Source organism: Ahaetulla prasina, chromosome 5, assembly GCF_028640845.1.
Source record: "Ahaetulla prasina isolate Xishuangbanna chromosome 5, ASM2864084v1, whole genome shotgun sequence".
NCBI classification, from domain to species: Eukaryota; Metazoa; Chordata; class Lepidosauria; order Squamata; family Colubridae; genus Ahaetulla; species Ahaetulla prasina.
In genome coordinates, this window is record NC_080543.1 from 124,710,490 (window position 1) to 124,733,354 (window position 22,865).

A 22,865-nucleotide genomic window follows, 5' to 3' on the forward strand; every position below is an offset into this window, starting at 1 on the left:
ATGAGGCTGGCCTTTCTGGACATCATCAAAACAAGTCTTTCACCCACAGCTCCATATTTTAAAGGCAAACAGATAACTGTGGCTGAGTAACACCTGACAATCTTTTCAGCAGTGTTGCGTTGTGTGTGTTTTATCACAGTGCCCTTTTAGAAGAAATGAATTTGCGAGAGAGAATTCCCTTTCTGTTCTCCCTGGATATGCCTATAGTGATGAATGAGAAAGCTTTGCTATTTTACTTTACTTGAGGACAATATTTTGGCCTTTAAATCACAGCCCATAAAAATATCCTTCCCCCCACCCCCAGGTAGAACAAAGTCATATATAACTTTTTCTTTTTCTTTTTCTTTTTCTTTTGAATTTTTATTTTATTTTTTTTTAAACAAACAAACATAAAAGCATCTTCAATCCAATGACAGTGTGTTGGTGAGCTGATTATAAATCTTTTGTACAGTTTCAAGATGAACATCTCTTTAATTTATCTAATCTTGCTGTACATCCATCTGGTATCTATCCAAATAACTGAATCAGTTAATCCTTTAATTAACCAATGGCTATAACATTTCATTCTCTCATTTCCTACAGAGTCCCCCAAGTTAATGTTGTATCTAATTACATCATTCATTCCATCACCATATATCTGTTTAATTCAATATGTTCATATTGTCCTTTATAATAACCTTTCTCAAGTCTTTCCTAGCCTATTCTTCCTTCTAGCCTTTGATAAAATAAATCCCATATCTTGTAAAGCTGTTTGTCTTCTTGTTCTCTAATTTCAAATATCAATTTACTCATTTCTGCACATTCCATTATTTTCCTAATAATTTCTCATTTTTTCAATTTTTGGCAAACACAATCCTAGCTGCTGTTATAACATTCACAATCAAATATCTCAATTCTCTACTATATGTTTCAGATATAATCCCCAATTAAAAAACAACAACTTCTGGCTTAAAGTCTATATGTTTTTTAATCATTTTTCCAACCACCTGTGTATTTTAGTCCAATATCTTTTAGCTTCTACGCATGTCCACCACATATGGTAATATGATCCAGGTATCTGATGACACTGATATTTTTTTTTATTTTTTATTTTTATTATATTATATATAAAATATTATATTATATTTAATATTATAATATATTTAATATATTTAATATTATATTTATATTTATATATATTTATATAATATATAATAATTATATATATAATTAATATTATATTTAATAATATATATATAATATATTTAATATATTTATTATAATATATTATAATATATTTAATATAATAAAAATATTATATTATATTTTTTATTATATTTTTCGGATATAACTTTTTCTAAGGTATGTAGTTATTAACAGATTTCCTGAAAAATCCTTTTTTGTAATATAGAAACTGAGGAAAATTTGCCCAGAATATTATCTTTCTGTATCTCTCTTTTAAATATAAAGACTCCTGCCTTCATTTTCAGAAACGTGTTTTCCACTACTTGGATGTATCCAGAGATGATATTCAGCCAGTTCGAACCAGTTTGCCTGAATTGGTAGCGGAAATCGTGGGTGGGCCAACCCAGCCACCCAGCTGCCCTGGTTCTATGCCATCCTATTTAGGCATGTTTTTGAGGCCAGGTGCATGTGTGGAAGGTGCCCACACTAGCAAAGTGCAGACACTTGGAAGGCTGGGCACATGCTCGGAGCGTGCACACTCAGATTTGCGAACCGGTAGGGAAAATAAGTGAGTACCACCCTTGGATGTACCTTTTACGAGCAAGGATTGTGTGGATATTTGATCAAATGAATATTGACCTTGAGTCTAGTTGGGTGATACTGGAATTACAAATAAGGGAGGTATGGCTGATTAATGGGGCACACACACTTACCTTTGGGTCCTCTGCATCAATCCCAGAATTGGAACTGTTTTTAATTTATTTTAAGACGGTTCACCATTCAGAGTCACTTATTGAGAAAAGCAGCCGTAAAAATTGAACAAAAAAACTAGTAATTAAATATTTTTTTATATTTTTTTTAGAAATTAGAACTGATTTAAAAGTAATGCTATGGTCTCCATTTTCTTTCTTCTTTACCAGCTCTTCATTGCTTTGTGTCTCCTGGAACAACTCAAGTTTAAGTACATTATTTACTCCATAGATATATTTTGAGCAGCATTCAAGAGTAGCTATTGGGGCAGGGATGAGTTTGATGATTTATCTAGATGGGCTGATCCTGTTATCAAATGTATAAGAAAGAAGAAGGGCTGCTTAGAATAATTCTTATTTAAATAGTATTTTATGTAAATTTAGAGATGTTCCTAGAGCTGAGCCAGAGCTCTGACCTAACCTTTTAAAGAGCTTTATACCAGATGTCTGCAAAGATCTGTCACCTTTGGATGAGTTTCCTGATTACTTTTGTAGATCACATTTCTTAAGTAAAAATGTGGGATTTCAAAAAGATAGTCTCCCAACATCTTATTGAAAGTCATTACTAATATTCAAAATGTTCTTTCTATCTTGGTTTAGAGATCACTTTATGCAAGGAATTAAGTGCTTTGCATATTTAATGGTGACAAGAGTGTTAAATTACTGCAGTGTGTTCCTGAACTATCCCTACTTCTGGATTAAAAGCATTGCAGTGAATCCTGTTAAATCCAACATGTAAATGGCAGTTGTAAGAACCAGAAATCTGGTTAGAATTTTTTTTTTTTAAGAAAAAGAGAAACTGTCTTGTGTCGAAACAATACTAGAATAATAGGAATGCAGAAGCAGGATTTGGTACATTCTTTGCATCTTATAGTGGGATTTATTTTAGATTTCTTCAGCTGAATTGAAGGATCTCATTCATTCATTCATTCATTCCAAAAGGAGTTTTATTTCATGGAGAAGGAGGAGAATGGGACTTCCCAGCGGACTGAAATTCAAGAAAAATTTGTACTTTGTATCTATAAAACATAGGGACTGTTTTATAGAAGTCTATTTATCAACTTCAGTCTTTTACTAGTTTAAGAGTACAGCACTATGCAATTTTTTTTTTCTGATTGTAGGTATCTACAGCTTATTGTGCAAGACCTTCACAACAAGGATATTTGATTTATCTTCCTTTCTATGCTGGCATGAATTCAAGACATCTAGCATGATTGAACTTGCCTGTCTGATTCCCACAACTGGAATGTAGAGGAAAACATACTGAGTGGAAAACTTTTCTCTTTCAGTCTTGGAGAACTGGGCAGTTTCTCTCGTCTTTCATTCTGAAAGGCAATCAAAACAGCTCAATTCCATTGGCCTTTGGATAAACTGGATTCAACCAATGCAGGCATTCCTGTTAGTGTATCCAACCAGCTTAGAAAGTCATAGCTAAATAAATACACAATGTCGTTTCTCCAAAGCCCCCATCTGCAAAACCAGTGAAGAAATCATGATGAGTCACATTTTTTTTAAAATGTGAAATGCAACTTCATCAAAGCAGGATGACAACTCTGAATCAAACCTGGCTGAAGCTATCTTTTGCTGCTTGCTTTTGTTGGTTTGGTTCTGCAACCCAACAAGACAGACACAGACTTCAGAGGATAATTAGAACTGCAGAAAAAATAATTGCTACCAACCTGCCTTCCATTGAGGACCTGTATACTGCACGAATCAAGAAGAGGGCCGTGAAAATATTTACAGATCCCTCACATCCTGGACATAAACTGTTTCAACTCCTACCCTCAAAATGACACTATAGAGCACTGCACAACAGAACAACTAGACACAAGAACAGTTTTTTCCCGTAGGCCATCACTCTGCTAAACAAATAATTCCCTCAACACTGTCAAACTATTTACTAAATCTGCACTACTATTAATCTTCTCATCGTTCCCATCACCCATTTCCTCCCACTTATGACTGTAACTTTGTTGCTTGTATCCTTACAATTTATACTGTAATTGATTGTTTCCTGATTGCTTAATTGTAGCCTATGACTATCATTAAGTATTGTAAGTATTGTACCTTGATGAAGGTATCTTTTCTTTTATGTACACTGAGAGCATATGCACCAAGACAAATTCCTTGTATGTCCAATCACACTTGGCCAATAAAAAAAAAAATCTATTCTATGCTTCATAGTTGCTTCATAGTTGCTACGTACTCTAAAAGATGGGGGGAAGTAGGGAGACTGTCTCGCAGATGAATCAACTAGCCTTCCCATGGGAACCAAGATCATCCCAACAAGTGGAAGTTGAAGGAGGAGAGGAGTGAGCGGGGAGCCCGCTGACTGTTTCAGTTGGACAATTTGACTTGGGACAATTGAGGAAGGAAACAGTTACTCTTTAAATTATCCTATTAAACGAGGAGACTTCAAAGTTGGTTTTCACTAGCCACGCTGAGATTATGTATCCAATAAACCTGTTCTTTGAGGAGCCTGCTTACCTTGGAGTTCTGATTTTTTTGGGTGCGTTACTCGGAACGCTGACACAGGGCCATACGCAAAATTAAAAGAAACCACGGGGAACTATAATAAATAGACAGCAAAAGGGATAAGGGCATGTAGATTTGCATCATCAATGTGCTACCCGGAGGTGGTATTAGCAGGTTCTGACCAGTTCTGGAGAATCAGTAGAGGAAATTTTGAGTAGTTTGGAGAACTGATAAATACCACCTCTGACTGGCCCTGCCCCCATCTATTCTCTGCCTCCCGAGTCCCAGCTGATCAGGAGCAAATGGGGATTTTGCAGTAACCTTCCCCTGGAGTGGGGAGGGAATGGAGATTTTACAGTATTCTTCCCTGCCATGCCCACCAAGCCACACCCACAGGACCAATAGTAAAAAAAATTGAATCCCACCACTGGTGCTGCCTAGAATACACATCCTTTTTGCATAGGATTTAGGTTTGGAAGATATACTATTTCCCCCCCCCCAGCTTCTCGTATGCACTGGATGACATTAAACTCAGAAAATACAGAATACCTTCATCTTATTCATACATCCCTTTATTGCAACATTTCTGCGCTTGAAACTTTTATGCAATAGAGAGAGGAAAAAGGCACATTAAAACATCATACAATGGATATAATGTAAGACAGATCAACAGTCATCCCCCAGTGGCCTGGCAGAATGAAAAGTTTCTAACTGTTTTTCAAAATGGCGGAGCTTCCTGTATTTCTATGAATAAGAAGAAGGCAAAGTCATTCCTCGTTACAGACCTGCTCCTTTGAGGGAAATATAGCCTTATTAGGAGTCAATTTAGGGACCAGAATATAAACCTTTATAGACCTGTAAGGGTATTTTTTTTTTCCAGCTTGCTGTTTTCATGACCAACTGAGAATTACCTTTTAGGATTGCTTCTAATGCAGTTAGGCCTATCAGATTTCTTCCCCCTCAAATTACTCTGCCTATAGCTACTTTTCTCACTAACACATTTAAAAGGAGGGGGGGAAAGCTTCAAATACTAAGCTCACATCAATGTATGAAGGTTTTTCTTTCCCAATAAATTATCTGAACTAGAGCTTTTCCGAATGAGAAAAATAAAAGCAAGGGCAGTAATAAAAAACATTTCAATTATTCCCTTTTGTTTTATTGCACTATTAGTTTGCTGAATTTTTTCAACAGCAGATTAGTGATTCAAAATAAAAGCTTTAATTAACACGCATACATCTTGCAGTCTAGAGTTTCTGTATACGGATCTATCAGCCATGTTGCTATATAGGTTTCTGTCAACCGAAACGTGTTTTCAATGAATTTTTTTCAGGTTATGTGGTTGACAGTGAGCAAAAAAGAGCTTATTTTGGACTTCAGCAGGGATCCATATTTTATACATGAAACTGTTGAACTGTGATTTATTAAAAAGCTCATCTTGAGGGCCTATCCTTGGATTAAGCATGTGGAACTCATGAACTCGCTGCCAAATTTTACCTCACCGCTATGAGGCCAAGGCAGTAAATATTGTCTCGCAAAGTTGCTTTTTTAAAAATTTCAGTTTCAATTATTCCTTTTTTGTTTTATTGCGCTATTCGTTCTCTGAATTTTTAACTTCTCTCCCTCCCTGTTTAAACTCTTTTGGATTGTTTCTTTTCTTTTTTCTTTTTTTATTGAAAAAGTTTTAGAAAACAAACAAAAATTTTCCCCCTTCCCCCCCCTCAAAACCCCCTTCCCGCCTCCCTTCATCCCATCCCCCCCCCAGCTTCCCGGGTCAGTCACAAGGTATTATTACACATAAACCAAACATAAACTAAAATTTTCCCTTCCAACCCAATTAACCTCATCCGAGTCTTTTCATTTCCTAACCTCCCCCATAACATTCTAAAATAATACATCCTTATTATTCAAAGGCAATCTGATATCTCTTAATCTGATATCTATTTTGTAAATAATCAATCCATTTTTTCCATTCAATTAAATATCTTTCCTGCGTATTTTTCTTTCAAAAAGGCTGAGATTTTTGCCATCTCAGCCAAGTTGATAACTTTCAATAGATTGTTTCTTTTCATGCTCTGTGGAAAGCCGCATGGCTTAAGACCACGACAAAAGCTATCTCTCCCGTTTGTGCAAAGTACAAAGCAGAGTTTCCCTTAAAATCAGTGGTGGGCTGCAACCGGTTTAACAACTGTTTCCGCGAATGTGCCTAACGTGCTTAATGCACTTTTCTGCAGTGTTCAAAGTGCAGCAATTTGAAATTCAGCTTCTTACCTTCCAAGGAAGCCCTGGTAAGTAGAATAGCGGAGGCATGGGATTAAGCTGTGCCATGTGAATTAGCTGAGCCAGAAAGAAGGAAATACAGGGCAGGATAGACCAGGGGTGAGTGGGCGGGGTCAGCTAATTGTCGGAACTACCAGTTCGCCTGAACAGGTCCGAACCGGCAGCAGCCCACCACTACTTAAAATCAAGATTGATTTCTAATGATTTAATGGAGATACTCATGAAGTTTCCTTGATGGGTCCATTGCATTCATGTCAGAGGTTGAAAGGATTAGCCGGGTGACATCACCATTGCCTGGATGATGCCCAGTTGGGAGCTCCTTTAATGTCCCTGACAGGAGCTAGAATGAAGGATGGGAGCTCAATCCTGCCTCACGGTAGCCTTCAGGTCTCAAATGTTGCCTTGCTAACTTCTGACCCAGCATCCTAACTACTTGAGCGACATAGTCCTTGATGATAGCATAGACCTGTGATGGTGAACCTATGGCACACGTGCCACCTGTAGACCACATCTGTAGGCACACGAGCATTGCCCTAGCTCAGCTCCATCACGCATGCACGCGCTGGCCAGCTGATTTTTGGGCTTTCTGGGCCCACCGGAAGTCAGGAAACAGGCCATTTCCAGCCTCTGGAGGGCCTCAGTGGGATGGGGGGGTAGGTTTTCACCCTCTTCAGGCTCCAAGAAAGCCTCTGGAGTCTGGGGTGGGCGAAAAAAAAGCCTACCAGGCCCACAGGTAACCTTTTTGCCGTCATGTACAAAAAGCGAGAGGAGCATAGGAGGGGCATTGAATTATGGGTGTGGGCACACGTGCATGTAACTCCCCCCTGCACTCCCCCCCTGCTTTTGGCACATGACGGCAAAAAGGTTAGCCATCACTGGTATAGACATTAGTCATTGTATTCTTTTGGACTAGTCTTCCAACTCTCTCTCTCTCTCTCTCTTTTTCTCTCTGTCTTGCCCCTCTCTTTCCCCAGTCCGAGGTACTTTGTCCTGCTCTCCCATTCAAAATCTGCTACCTGCTTCAGTTTTCAAGATGGAGATTTGGTTTAGAAATGGGAAAACTCAATTGTTATAAATGTGGTTTTATATTCTGTAAGCAGCTTTGAGTCGCCATGGGAAAATAAGTGGCAATATAAATGAAAGAAAGAAAGAAAGAAAGAAAGAAAGAAAGAAAGAAAGAAAGAAAGAAAGAAAGAAAGAAAGAAAGAAAGAGAAAGAATGAATGAATTAGAAAAACTCATAGAAAATGAGGAAGTTAAATTGCTCTGGGACTTCAGAATCCAGACAGACAGGCACCTGCCACATAACACCCCGGACTTAACAATTGATGATAAGAAAGACAAAAAAGTCCTGATAGTGGGTATGGCAGCGCCTGGAGACAGCAGAATAGAAGAGAAAGAACTGGAGAAGAGAACAAAATACAAAGACCTACAAATAGAAATTGAACAACTGTAGCAAAAGCAAGCAAGGGTCGTGCCAATAGTCATAGGTGCCTTGGTTGCAGTCCCAAAACAACTGGAGCACCACTTGAACACCACCATTGGCATTGACGAATTTGCCATCAGTCAATTGCAGAAGGCGGCTTTACTTGGAACTGCTTCCATCCTGCAATGATATCTGTAATACCGTCAAACATCCAGATTTGCCTATCCCAGGTCCTTGGTAAGGACTCGATAGGTAGACAAAAATGCTAAACCCCAGTCTGAACATTTGGCTGACTGTGATAATAATAATAATAATACTTGGTTGATACCTAGGACACTGGCAGCAACCCGTATTAACCATTAGCACCAGTCAATAGTATTTGTGACACATTTTTAAATGTTCAGTTGACTGAGTTTCATGGGATAATAATAAAAAACCAAGGAACTTGTTATTATAACGTGAATACTAGATGTTACTTTAAAGGCTGTCTTCTAGATGAAACGTTGACTGGGCAAAAGAGTTGTATGATGAATGCAAAGGACAATAAAAGGAGACCATACATTTAGAAATATGTCCTTTTGATTAATGCTACTCAGTTTTCTAATCAGGTTAATTTTAAATGTTCTAGACCTTTGACATGCTATTCTTTGCTAATGACTTCCAAGAAGGCTGAATTCTTTTTTCTTCTGCTGGTCTGAGTAAAATATTAATGTTCAGGAGGTTAAATTGATCCCCATTCCAAAGGAAAGAAGAATAAAGCATCACAGAACAGGTGGATCAGTTATATTAACAAAAGTTGGTAAAACTTCTCCAAAGCTGTTGACCGTCATCCAAGGGAGCCACATAAGGAGGTGTGTTTCACACTTCGGACTACTTGGAACAGCATTTGATATGGTTAAATGTCAGTCAATGCCATTGGAATGCTAATGAAAAGCAATGTCTCGCTGAGCTGTATTTGCTTTTAATGGTTGCCAGTTCCAGAATTCATGCCAAGTCAGAAAATATATTTGAAGATGTGTGGGCACTGAAGTCCACACATCGTAAAGTTGCTGAAGTTGTGGACCTGGGGAAACAATTTTTGAATTACAATGCAGGGAACCCTTTTATCCTTACTCAAATGTTGATAAAGATCTACAAGCTGAAAAGCCAGACATTGGTGCACATGAAAAAAGAAAAAGAAAAAACATCATCTCACATGGATGTCTTGAAATTGATGCTTATTTATTATTTATTCAATTTATATCCCTCCTTTCTAATTATACAAGGGCTTGAAACATCCTCTAATTGTGAAAACCAAAAGGCAATATTTAATGCAGGGGTGAAATCTACTTACCTTCCCAATGGGTTCAGAAGTGTGCACTCTGCACACATGCATCAAGTGCAATTTTGGACCCTCTGTGCATGCACAAAGCCTTTTCCGCATGCGGAGAGGGTCTAAAACAGGTTACTTCCTGGTTAAAACCAGGAAAAAATGACGTCCGGCCGGGTGGGCAGAGCCTCGCGCTGCTGCCGCTACCAGTTCGCCAAACCACACACCACCATCACTACCGGTTCACCCAAAGCAGTGCGTACTGGTAACATTTCACCTCTGATTTAACCCAACCGTTAATAGCAGTTATTTTAAAAGTTGTAATTAAAAGCCTCCTGATAGAATTGCACCTTTGTGTTCTGTTTCCCTCCCCCAATACTCCCAACAAAGAGTCAGTCAAAGGCCTCCTCTTCTACTTTATTTACATAGATAAATGTCCTGGCCACGTCTACTCACGGGCCTGCCAAGTTTCTGGAGATAACGAGGAAATTATAGATAAGGCCAGAATTACTCACGAATATATTCTTCCCTCCATTGATACAGTTTGCCCGCGCAAATTCATTGCTTTGTCCAAAACAAAAAACCAGGAAGTCCCACCTCCTATTTAAAGTCTCTGCAGATGTCCATCATTCCTTGGCTTTATCCCAACGCTGCTTCTGTTGCGCGCGCCGGTCACGTCTGCGCAGTCTTGCATCACTCCAAAACTGTTCTTGGGGCGTTGCCAAATCAGAAGAAGGCTCCAGAGAATCAGGCCTTGCCGGCCCCTCCTCCTCCCTTTGAGTGGGTGCCAGGGAGGGAGAGGGCCCAAGAGAAGCAGGGCTTGCCAGGTCTTCTCCCTCACTTTCTGAATCATCCGAGTCCAGGAGTCCGGGTCCAGGAACCTGGGTCACAACACTTTGTTGTTGTTGTTAGTTGCGAAGTCATATCCGACTCATTGTGACCCCATGGACAACATTCCTCCAAGCCTTCCTGTCCTCTAGCATCCTCTGGAGTCCATTTAAGCTCATGCCTACTGCTTCAGTGACTCCATCCAGCCACCTCATTTTCTGTCGTCCCTTTCTTCTTTTCCCGCAATCGTTCCCAGAATTCTCCTTCTCATTAGGTGGCTGAAATATTTGAGTTTCATCTTCAGGATCTGGCCTTCTAAAGAACAGTCAGGGTTGATCTCCTCTAGGACTGACCAGTTTGATCGCCTTGCAGTTGAAGGGACTTGCAGGAGTCTTCTCCAGCATCATAGTTCAAAACTGCATCTTTACAGATTTTCTAACTTCAGCAATGGGGACATTTTTGAAAATGCCTTCTCTGCTGATATAGGAGAGGATTGTTTGTGTGAGTCTCCATATTCTACATTCACAAAATAGGTTCCCTGATGTACATTCATCTTTCCTGTTTACTAAGCGGCTTCATTAATCTTTACAAGCACTGTCTGCTACGTCTGGCTGCTACATGAGTTGCTGTGCTTTATGGTATTATACTATGTTAATGTGTTGGTGGTTTGTGTGTTTTTTTGCATTGTTTTAAATATTGAAAGATGCACAGAGATGGGAAGTCATATAAATCCAATAAATAAATAAAAGTAAATTGATTGATTCTGTACCATCAAGTCATTTGGAACTCCTAGTGATGAAATAGATAAGATTTCCTCCATGAGAATCTATTGCCAACCTGATCTTTCAGAAGATAGCAAGAAATAAACATAAATAAACAAACAAACAATACTAATATTGTTGGTTGGTTGTTGTTATGATTGGAACATTCTCTTTTCCAGAAATCTTAAGAATCTTTTGGAAGGAAAGCATTTTTATCTTTTCCAACACTCTCTTTTCTCCTTCCCATCAGTCATGATCTTTGCAGTCCAAGAATTTGGACTAACTTGTTCCTTTTTGCTATGGTGCATTATAAATGCTTTGTATTTTTGTAACATTGCATGTACCACTAAAAATAAAGAGTAAGACTGGGGGCAATGAAAATGAATTTTAGCACTGTCCTGTGGCTAATAATTTCCCTGAATCAATAATCCAGCATCTGTTCCTGGGCATGTATAAGTAGGAAGGCAGGAAAATGATGCTGCCATAAATTAAATCTCAGGTAAAAATTCAAAATCTGGTTTATAGTATAGCCATTAGTTTGGGTGATTCTTTGGTCTACCTTAACACATAATTCTCAACATTTTAGGACAAGGCCTATGGTCTTGCTTTGTTCTACAGCATTTGTCACTTCCTGCCTCCGTTTTCCATAAAGCGTTGGTGCAGCTAAGATGGATTAGTGGAAAATTGCATGCAACATTAAATGCAGCCTAAAATGTTAGCTGTCTCTCTAGGTTTATTTGCTATGACGTCTGGTAGAGAAATATGGGACTTGATAAACCCATTCAGGATACTGCTTATAAAAAGAACTAATGGGGAATGTCAGCTCTCTCTAGCTCTGTGGTCACCTTTAAACAACCATCCATGTGGATGGTCATTGTAGGTTTCCATGTAATTGTGACCCACAACTGTATCCCAAACACAGGTGTGTTTAAGAATTGACAGCAGGGTTAGGGTTAGGGTTAGAGATGGATAGGTTGGCAATGGAAATTAAAGAATAGAATAGAATAGAATAGAATAGAATAGAATAGAATAGAATAGAATAGAATAGAATAGAATAGAATAGAATAGAATTTTTATTGGCCAAGTGTGATTGGACACACAAGGAATTTGTCTTGGTGCATACGCTCTCAGTGTACATAAAAGAAAAGATATGTTCATCAAGAATCATAAGGTACAACATTTAATGATAATCATAGGGTACAAATTTAACACTTAATGATACAACACTTAATGATAGTCATAGCTACAAATAAGCAATCAGGAAATAATATCAGTATAAATTGTAAGGATACAAGCAACAAAGTGGAAAGTCATAAGTGGAAGGAGATGGGTGATGGGAACGATGAGAAGATTAATAATAGTGCAGATTTAGTAAATAGTTTGAGAGTGTTGAGGGAATTATTTGTTTAGCAGAGTGATGGCATTTGGAAAAAAACTGTTCTTGTGTCTAGTTGTTCTGGTGTGCAGTGCTCTATAGTGTCGTTTTGAGGGTAACATAACATAACATCAGAGTTGGAAGGGACCTTGGAGGCCTTCTAGTCCAACCCCCTGCCCAGGCAGGAAACCCTACACCATCTCAGTCAGATGGTTATCCAACATTTTCTTAAAAATTTCCAGTGTTGGAGCATTCACAACTTCTGAAGGCAAGTTGTTCCACTTATTAATTGTTCTAACTGTCAGGAAATTTCTCCTTAGTTCTAAGTTGCTTCTTTCCTTGATCAGTTTCCACCCATTGCTTCTTGTTCTACCCTCAGGTGCTCTGGAGAACAGCCCGACTCCCACTTCTCTGTGGCAGCCCCTGAGATATTGGAACACTGCTATCATGTCTCCCCTGGTCCTTCCTTTTGTTAATCTAGACATACCCAGTTCCTGCAACCGTTCTTCATATGTTTTATCCTCCAGTCCCCTAATCATCTTTGTTGCTCTTCTCTGCACTCTTTCTAGAGTCTCAACATCTTTTTTACATCGTGGCGACCAAAACTGGATGCAATATTCCAAGTGTGGCCTTACCAAGGCATTATAAAGTGGTACTAGCACTTCACGTGATCTTGATTCTATCCTCTGTTTATGCAGCCCAGAACTGTGTTGGCTTTTTAACAGCTGCTGCACACTGCTGGCTCATATCTAGATGGTTATCCACTAGGACTCCAAGATCCCTCTCACAGGTACTACTATTGAGCAAGGTACCACATATACGGTACTGGTGCATTTTGTTTTTGGCCTAAATGTAGAACCTTACTTTTTCACTGTTGAATTTCATTTTGTTAGATAGCGCCCAATGTTCAAGTCTGTGAAGATCTTTCTGTAACTTGAGCCTATCTTCTGGAGTGTTGGCTATTCCTGCCAGCTTGGTGTCATCTGCAAATTTGATGAGTTCCCCATCTATCCCTCGTCCAAGTCATTGATGAAGATGTTGAAGAGTACTGGGCCTAAAACAGAGCCTTGGGGTACTCCACTGCATACTTCCCTCCATGTGGATGTAGTTCTGTTGAGGACTACACGTTGAGTGCAGTTGGTCAGCCAGTTACGAATCCATCTGGTGGTGGTGCTGTCTAACCCACATTTTTCTACTTTATCTAGTAGTAGGTTATGGTCTACTTTATCAAATGCTTTACTGAAGTCCAAGTAAATTATATCAACAGCATTCCTCTGGTCTACTAATTTTGTCATTTTGTCAAAGAATGCAATAAGATTAGTCTGGCATGATCTGTTTTTGACAAACCCATGTTGGCTTTTGGTTATTGCTTTGTTTGCTTCTAGGTGTTCGGTGATTCGTTGCTTGATTATCTTTTTCAGAATCTTCCCCGGTATTGAGGTCAGGCTGATAGATCTGTAATTTCCTGGATCTGTTTTTTCCCCCCTTTTTTGAAGATGGGAACTACATCAGCTCTTTTCCAGTCCTCTGGCAGCTCCCCTGTGCTCCAGGATCTTTGAAAGATATAGTTCAGTGGTTCTGAGATCACGTCTGCCAGTTCCTTCAGAACCTTGGGGTGTAATCCATCCGGTCCTGGTGATTTGAACACGTCTAGGGTAGACAGGTGTTCACTTACCATTTTCTTCCCTATTTTAACTTGTGTTTCTAATCTGTTTTTTGTAGTGCTGTTTTTGATAGGTTGGATTGCTTTTTCCTTTTGTGTAAAGACAGATGCAAAATATGAGTTAAGTAGATCTGCTTTCTCCCTGTTGCTTGTCATCTTCTTGCCACTTTCTCCCAGCAATGGGCCAATTGTTTCCTTGACTTTTTTCTTGTTTTTAACATGTTGGAAGAAGCTTTTTTTATTATTTTTTACTTTTGTCGCTAGCCTTTGTTCATTGTGAGCCTTAGCTTTCCTCACTTCATCTTTACAGGCTCGGGCTATTTGCTGATATTCTGCCTTAGTTATTTGCCCTCTTTCCATTTTTATATTTGTCCTGTTTGTCTTTCAATTTGTCAGATAGTTCTTTATGCATCCATGCTGGTTTCTTTTGTGATCTACTATTTTTCTTCTTCATTGGTATTGTGTTAGACTGTGCTTTTATAATCTCACTTTTCAAAATTTCCCAAGCTTCTTGAGCTGTTTTCCCCCTGAGGATTCTCATCCATTGAATCCTTCTCAAGATCTCTCTAAGTTTATTGAAATTAGCTCTCTTAAAGTCCAAGACTCTAGTTTGACTTTGTTCTACTACTTGTATTTGCTTAATGTTGAATTCCAATATTGCGTGGTCACTTGCCCCCAAGGTTCCTGTAGCTTCAACACCTTCTATCATTTCATCTCTGTTAGTGAGAATTAAGTCCAATATGGCTGACCCCCTTGTCGCCTTCTCTATTTTTTGGTAAGAGTTGGAACAGTTTATGTCCAGGATGTGAGTGGTCTGTGAATATTTTCACAGCCCTCTTTCTGTCTCATACAGTATACAGGTCCTCAATGGAAGGCCAGTTGGTAACAATTGTTTTTTCTGCAGTTCTAATTATCCTCTGAAGTCTGTGTCTGTCTTTTTGGGTTGCAAAACGAAACCAGAGAGTTATAGAGGTATTTAAGAATTGACAGCAGGGTTAGGGTTAGGGTTAGGGTTAGGGTTAGGGTTAGAGATGGATAGGTTGACAATGGAAATTAAAGGCAAAGAAGAAACAGAATATTATTTAATTTGGGATATATGGTATAATTGGCTTGAGAGTAGGTGCAAAGATTAGAAAATTAACAATGAAAGACGATTAATGAAATAGAAATCAGTATAAGCATAAAAAAAGACAAAGAATATTTATTATATACAATATTAGATTACAGTAAGATGTTACAAAAAATGTAAAAAAGTTTAGAATGATAAACATATAATGTAAACATAATAGCATGTACAAATGTAAAAAACTGTGGATATAAGCCAGTATAGAGCTGTTGCAAAGCGAAAACTGTAATGTAAAACCAAGAAAACTGTGTAATAAAAACATTTTTTTTTAAAAAAAAAGAATTGACATTAGGCTATGGTTTAGTATTTCTTGCATATTTTCTAAAATGCCCCCTTATATAAATACTGTGAATAAGTGATTAACGGAGAGGAGGGGGGAGGAGGAGGAGGAGGTATAGAACTGCCTAATCAAAGTTTTCAAAATCTTTTTCTTCATATCCTGCCTTAGGAGAATCAGTGTGGAACAGATTCAGAAATGCTCCGATTATAATGATCCATTTGATGGTCCCAAAGATTCACTTCTTATCCAAGAAGAAGGTGAACTGAAGAAGCTTCTTGGATGGGAACCCACATGCAGCTAAGTCCTTTCTGATTGCGGGAAATGCTGGGAAGAGAGATGTCTTCAAGGAAAAACAAAATCCAGGTGCCTTTTGCAAAAGCACCTTTGGGACAGCCATGACCTGGATGACTGAGAATCTCCACAGGTAGATATATTTAATTGTTTCTCTGATTGTTCAAAAGGGCACAACTTTTTAAATCAAGGGTGCCCTTTGCCCTTGAGACAGAAGGCATGTCAAGCAATCCAATTCCAAAATGGGGGTGGGGCCCCAGAAAAGACTGGGACCGAGACAAAAACTAAATTTAGATATTTAAAATTTCAGCCTACTCCCCAAGTAGGTTTCATTCATTATTAGAAATCACGTCTTTCTTTTTCATGAAATGAAGTGTTCCAAGAAATAATTTCTCAACAGAAAATAGGTTGCCAGGATGTGCAAAGCTTGATTCAATAGACATCATAAGAAAGATAATCCATTCCATGTGACATCTGGAATGCTGTGATTATTACATTTCTTTCTCTTGTGCAATTGCTGATGTAAAATATTTCTAAAAAGTAACAACAGCTTGTGGCTGGTATTATGCTTATTTCTTAGTATTCTTAGTATTTCTGTTTCTTTGTCTCAACAAAGTGATTTATTTTTTTCTAATCTTTTGCCTTTAGGGATTTATTTTTATTTAGTAATAAAATTTATTCGCCACCTATCTCACTGCCTAAGTTTACTTGTTTTATTTAGCATATAGCATCTACAGAGTTCATGCAATCATTGATACACCAATATAACTTTATATAAAGCATCAACTGTTTAAAGGACTCCTAGGAATGATTTGTCAGTGTATCAGACCACTATATAACAGAATAACAGAGTTGGAAGAGATCTTTGGAGGTCTTCTAGTCTAACTCCTTTCTCAAGCAGGAGACCCTAACCATTTCAGACAAATATTTTATTTATTTATTATTCATACTTTTATACCGCCCTATCTCCCTAGGGACTCAGGGCGGTTTACAGCCATATAAAAAACATATATATATATATACAAAGTAAAACATTAATTTAAAAAACTTATTACATAGGCCGAATATTTAAAATAGAGATATAAATAATAAAACCCCATTTAAAACCAAATTTAAAATTTAAACATTTAAAAATTTAAAAAATCTAGTCCAGTCCTGCGCAAATAAATAGATGTGTCTTAAGCTCGCGGCGGAAGGTTCGAAGGTCAGGAAGTTGGCGAAGTCCTGGGGGAAGCTCGTTCCAGAGGGTGGGGGCCCCCACAGAAAAGGCCCTTCCCCTGGGCATCGCCAGTCGGCACTGCCTGGCCGACGGCACCCTGAGGAGTCCCTCCCTGTGAGAGCGCACGGGTCGGTGGGAGGCATTCGATGGCAGCAGATGGTCCCATAAGTAGCCCGGCCCTATGCCATGGAGCGCTTTGAAGATCATTACCAAAACCTTGAAGCGCACCCGGAAGACCACAGGCAGCCAGTGCAGTCTGCGCAGGAGAGGTGTTACGTGGGAGCCACGAGGGGCTCCCTCTATCACCCGCACAGCCGTACAGTCTCTTGTTAAAAGCCTCCAGTGATGGAACATCCACAACTTCTGAAGGCAAGCCATTCCACTGTTTAATTGTTCTCATTGTCAGGAAATTTCTCAACAGTTCTAAATTGCTTCTCTGCTTGTTTAATTTCCATCCATTGTTTCTTGTCTCACCTTCTGGTGCTTTGGAAAATAGGTTGAAGCCTTCTGTTTTGTGGCAGCTCCTCAAATATTTGAACACTGCTATCATGTCTCCTATGGTTTTTTTTTTTTGTTAGACTAAAAGGTAAAGGTAAAGGTTCACCTCACACATATGTGCGAGTCATTCCAGACTCTAGGGGGCGATGCTCATCTCTGTTTCTAAGCCAAAGAGCCAGCGCTGTCCGAAGACGTCTCCGTGGTCATGTGGCCAGCATGACTAAATGGCAAAGGTGCATGGAACACTGTTACCTTCCCACCAAAGGTGTTCCCTATTTTTCTACTTGCATTTTTTTACGTGCTTTCAAACTGCTCGGTTGGCAGAAGCTGGGACAAGTAACGGGAGCTCACCCCACTAAGCGGCATTAGGGATTCAAACAGCTGAACTGCTGACCTATTGATCGACAAGCTCAGTATTTTAGCCACTGAGCCACCACATCCCTTTGCTAGATTAGACATATTCCATTCCTCCAACCATTCTTCATATGTTTTAGCTTCCAGCCCCCTAATCATCTTTGTTGCTCTTCTCTGCACTCTTTCCAGAGTCTCAACATCTTTTTTTATATTGTGGTGACCAAAACTGGTTGCAATATTCCAAGTCTGGACTTACTACATGAAGCAATACTAATGTCAGCGTTCTGAGTAATGCACCCACTGAAAGCAGAATTTTGAGGCAGATAGATTCCTCTAAGAAAATATTTATTGGATACATCATATTGGCACAGCTGGTGAAAAACCAACTCTGAAAGTTCCCACGGTTTTCACCTAATTAAAAGAGTAAAACTTCCCCCCTCCCATTTGTCATCAGTCACATTGTCCAATGAATGTAGCTAGTGAGCTCCTCTCCTCCTTCACAAGACACCTGTCACGATTACCTTGGTTCCCATAGGAAAACTTTTTATTTTGACTGTTAACTGGGTTATCTACTTCCCCCTCTCTGGCTTCGTGGCAACTATGAGGCAGCGCAAGAGGGCTTCAGAGTTGACAACTATTTTTATTTATTTATTTATTTATTTATTTTATTTTGTCACAACAATATATGTAGGTATCATACAAAAAGATTATATAGTATATAAACACTTATATGAGTAAATATAAGGAGGTATAAGCATATATATATATATATGTAGGTCTTTGGTTATTCGGATTTTCTCCTGCGTAAAATTCTCCCATGTAAAAAAATTTTACGCGGGAGAAAACCCGAATAACCAAAGACCTACATACAAACACCCGCGAAAACCTCAGAAAACATATATATATATGTTTATATATATGAAGAAGAAAAGAAAAACAATAGGACAGGAATGGTAGGCACATTTGTGCGCTTATGCATGCCCCTTATGGTCCTCTTAGGAATGGGGTGAGGTCAATAGTAGAAAGTTTTTGGTTAAAGCTTTTAGGATTATGAGAAGAGACCACAGAGTCAGGTAAAGTATTCCAAGCACTGATGATTCTGTTACAGAAGTCATATTTTCTGCAATCTAGATTAGAGCGGTTGACATTAATTTTAAATCTATTAGTTGCTCTAGTATTATTGCAATTAAAGCTGAAGTAGTCTTTGACAGGAAGGACATTACAATAGATGATTCTGTGAGTTAAACTTAGGTCTTGTCGAAGGCGACGAAGTTCCAAGTTTTCTAAGCCTAGGATTTCAAGTCTGGTGGGAAAAGGTATTTTATTGTTTTCAGAGGAATGGAGAACTCTTCTTGTAAAATATTTCTGGACACGTTCAATTGTATTATGTCAGAGATGTGGTGAGGGTTCCAAACAGGCAAGCTGTATTCTAGAATTGGTCTAGAAAATGTTTTATATGCTCTGGTTAGTAGTGTGGTGTTTTTGGAAAAGAAGCTACGCAAGATTAGGTTTACAACTCTTAGAGCTTTTTTTGCTATGTAGTTGCAGTGGGCTTTGGCACTTAGATCATTTGACATGAAAACTCCAAGGTCTTTAAATACTTAATTTAAAGTATTAAATTATTAAATAAATTAATCATATTAATTATTAATATTTTATAATAATATTAATAATATTAATTATTAATAAAATAATAAAATAAATTATTAAATAAATTTAATTTAAAGTATTAATTTAAAGTATTAAATTATTATTAAATACACTAATACTTCACGTGATCTTGATACTATCCCTCTTTTAATGATATAAGGATCATAATGGTCGCCACGATGTAAAAAAGATGTTGAGACTCTAGAAAAGAGTGCAGCGAAGAGCAACAAAGATGATGCGGGGACTGGAGGCTAAAACATTTGAAGAATGGTTGTAGGAACTGGATATGTCTAGTTTAATGAAAAGAAGAGACATGATAGCAGTCTTCCAATATCTCAGGGGCTGCCAAAAAGAAGAGGGAGTCAAACTATTCTCCAAAGCACCTGAAAGTAGGACAAGAAGCAATGGGTGGAAACCAATCAAGGAGAGAAGCAACTTAGAACTAAGGAGAAATTTCCTGACAGAGCAATTAATCAGTGGAACAACTTGCCTCCAGAAGCTGTGAATGCTCCAACACTGGAAGTTTTTAAAAAGAGATTGGATAACCATTTGTCTGAAGTGGTGTAGAGTTTCCTGCCTAAGCAGGGGGTTGGACTAGAAGACCCCCAAGGTCCCTTACAACTCTTCTATTCTATTCTATTCTATTCTATTCTATTCTATTCTATTCTATTCTATTCTATTCTATTCTACTCTACTCTACTCTACTCCACTCTATTCTATTCTGTTCTATAATTGTCAAACAAATCAAGCCTCACCATAATACATGATACAGCTTATCTCTACAGCATCTATGAGCTATTACAGGTGAAACAGGAATTTTCTTTCATTGTCATAAGTAACACAGTGATATTGCTCTCTTCTCTCTTTGGGAATGTTGACTCCTGTTTTTATTGACTTGCAAACTATCTACTGGGGAAGGGAGGATAAACATTAAACTTGATAGAAATTTGTAAGGGAGTGAGGCCTTGGAAATAATAAGAAACCACTATATTAACATTTCTCCTCCTCTCCCAGATCTAGTAAATGCCTATAAAAGTCATAATGTAATTGCTCTAAAAGAACAGAACGGAATCTTATAAGATGGTTATGCTCTTTGGAGACTCTTAAGATGCTTATTTATATCATTGTGTATGAGCTTTATTATCCACTATTAGCATTTGTAGAGGTGAGTGAAAAAGACAATTACATATACGATCCTATACTTGCACACACACAAAATTACGGTTTTTCATAGGCTGTTGAAAAATTGTGGATGCTCTATATTGCTTTCTTGTAGATATATGAAAAGCGATAAAGCTACTCTTTTAAATGGGATGGCTCAGATCGCAAAAGAAACATTTGTTTCAGGTTTATTACTAAGAAAGTGGTCTTACAACGGCATGGAATTTACAAGTTGTATATGGCAAACAGAGGGAAAGAAATAACAACAGTGTCCAATAGTGAAAACCAAGCCAATTTAGTTATGTTTTACCAATCTTGAATTGCTGTTAATTTTCAAAATAGCTACTTTAATCTTTAGTATCCGAAACATTAAGGAACTTCACAAATAGGTTTTGTTCAGAATATCTGTAACAACTCAATATTGATTTCAAAAGGAACAGAGTGTGATAAATTTTATCTGAAGAAGTGCTGTGTGCAATGATTTTGACTACCATCACAAGAAATCCATCAAATCGATTGATGGATTTGGTGAAAATATAAAGGATTGCATAATACGATGAAGAAGTGTCCTCAAGAGTTTTCTGTGACTCACTGGAGCATAACAGTCATGGTATAAATATAAATTTTAATCTTCAAATATCAAATCCTATTCAAGACTCTGCCTTCCTGCCAATCTTTTGCTACTTCATAAGTTAATTTTCAGTTACAATTTTGTAACAGTTCAGTTACAAAAAAGGTTTTTAAGCAGTTTTTTAAAAAAAATCACATATGTATCCTGAAATGTTTGCATATTTTATATTAAAGGTAAAGGTAAAGGTTCCCCTCGCACATATGTGCTAGTTGTTCCCGACTCTAGGAGGCGGTGCTCATCTCCGTTTCAAAGCTGTCCAAAGACGTTTCAAAGCGGTCCAAAGACATCTCTGTGATCATGTGGCCGGCATGACTAAATGGCAAAAGCGCACAGAACACTGATTCCTTCCCACCAAAGGTGGTCCCTATTTTTTCTACTTGCAATTTTTTATGTGCTTTTGAACTGCTAGGTTGGCAGAAGCTGGGACAAGTAATGGGAGCTCAACCCGTTACACGGCAGCACTAGGGATTCAAACCATTGACCTGCCGACCTTTCGATCGACAAGCTCAGCATCTAAGCCACTGAGCCACCACATCCCTGCATATTTTATATTAAATAGAAGTAAATAACAATAAACTGATGTGGTGAAAACCCAAATATCCCTGATACTAATAAGAAACTTTTATAAATTCTATGATGAGTGGTGAATGAGCTGTAGCGGCACAGTGTTTAACTGCAGGCTACTTCTGCTGACTGCCAGCTGCCAGCAGTTTGGCAATTTGAGTCTCACTGGTTGAAGGTTGACTCAGCCTTTCATCCTTCTGAGGTTGGTAAAATGAGAAGTGATGACTCTGATCCTGTATTAAGGGGCGTGCATAAGCGCACAAACGTGCCTACCGTTCCTGTTCTATTGTTTTTCTTTTCTTCTTCCTATATATGTTTATATGTGTATATACTACATAATCTTTTTGTATGATGTTGTGACAAATAAATAAATAAAATAAAAAGTATGCTGACTCTGTAAATGTTTGTTTAGAGGAGGCTGTAAAGCACCGTGAAGTGGTGTATAACTCTAGAATAGAATAGAAAAGATTTTTTTATTGGTCAAGTGTGATTGGACACACAAGGAATTTGTCTTGGTGCATATGCTCTCAGTGTACATAAAAGAAAAGATACGTTCATCAAGAATTCTAAGGTACAGCACTTAATGATAGTCATAGGATACAAATAAGCAATCAGGAAACCCTGTAAGGGCTATTGCTATTGCTATAATGTTTAGAACTCCACCGCCTTCGGCATGACCTGAGTTTAACTCATAGAATCATCTCTTATAATGTCCTTCCTGTTGAAGACTATTTCAGCTTCAATCGCAACAATACACGAGCACACAATAGATTTAAGCTTAATGTGAACCGCTCCAATCTTGATTGCAGAAAATATGACTTCAGTAACAGAGTTGTTAATGCCTGGAATGCACTGCCTGATTCTGTGGTCTCTTCCCAAAATCCCCAAAGCTTTAACCACAGACTATCTACTATTGACCTCACCCCATTCCTAAGAAGGTCTGTAAGGGGCATGCATAAGAGCACCAACGTGCCTACCGTTCCTGTCTAATGTTCCCCTTGATCGTATCCAACTCGTATAATTATTTCATGCTTATGCTTATATATATGCTTATATGTCATATAG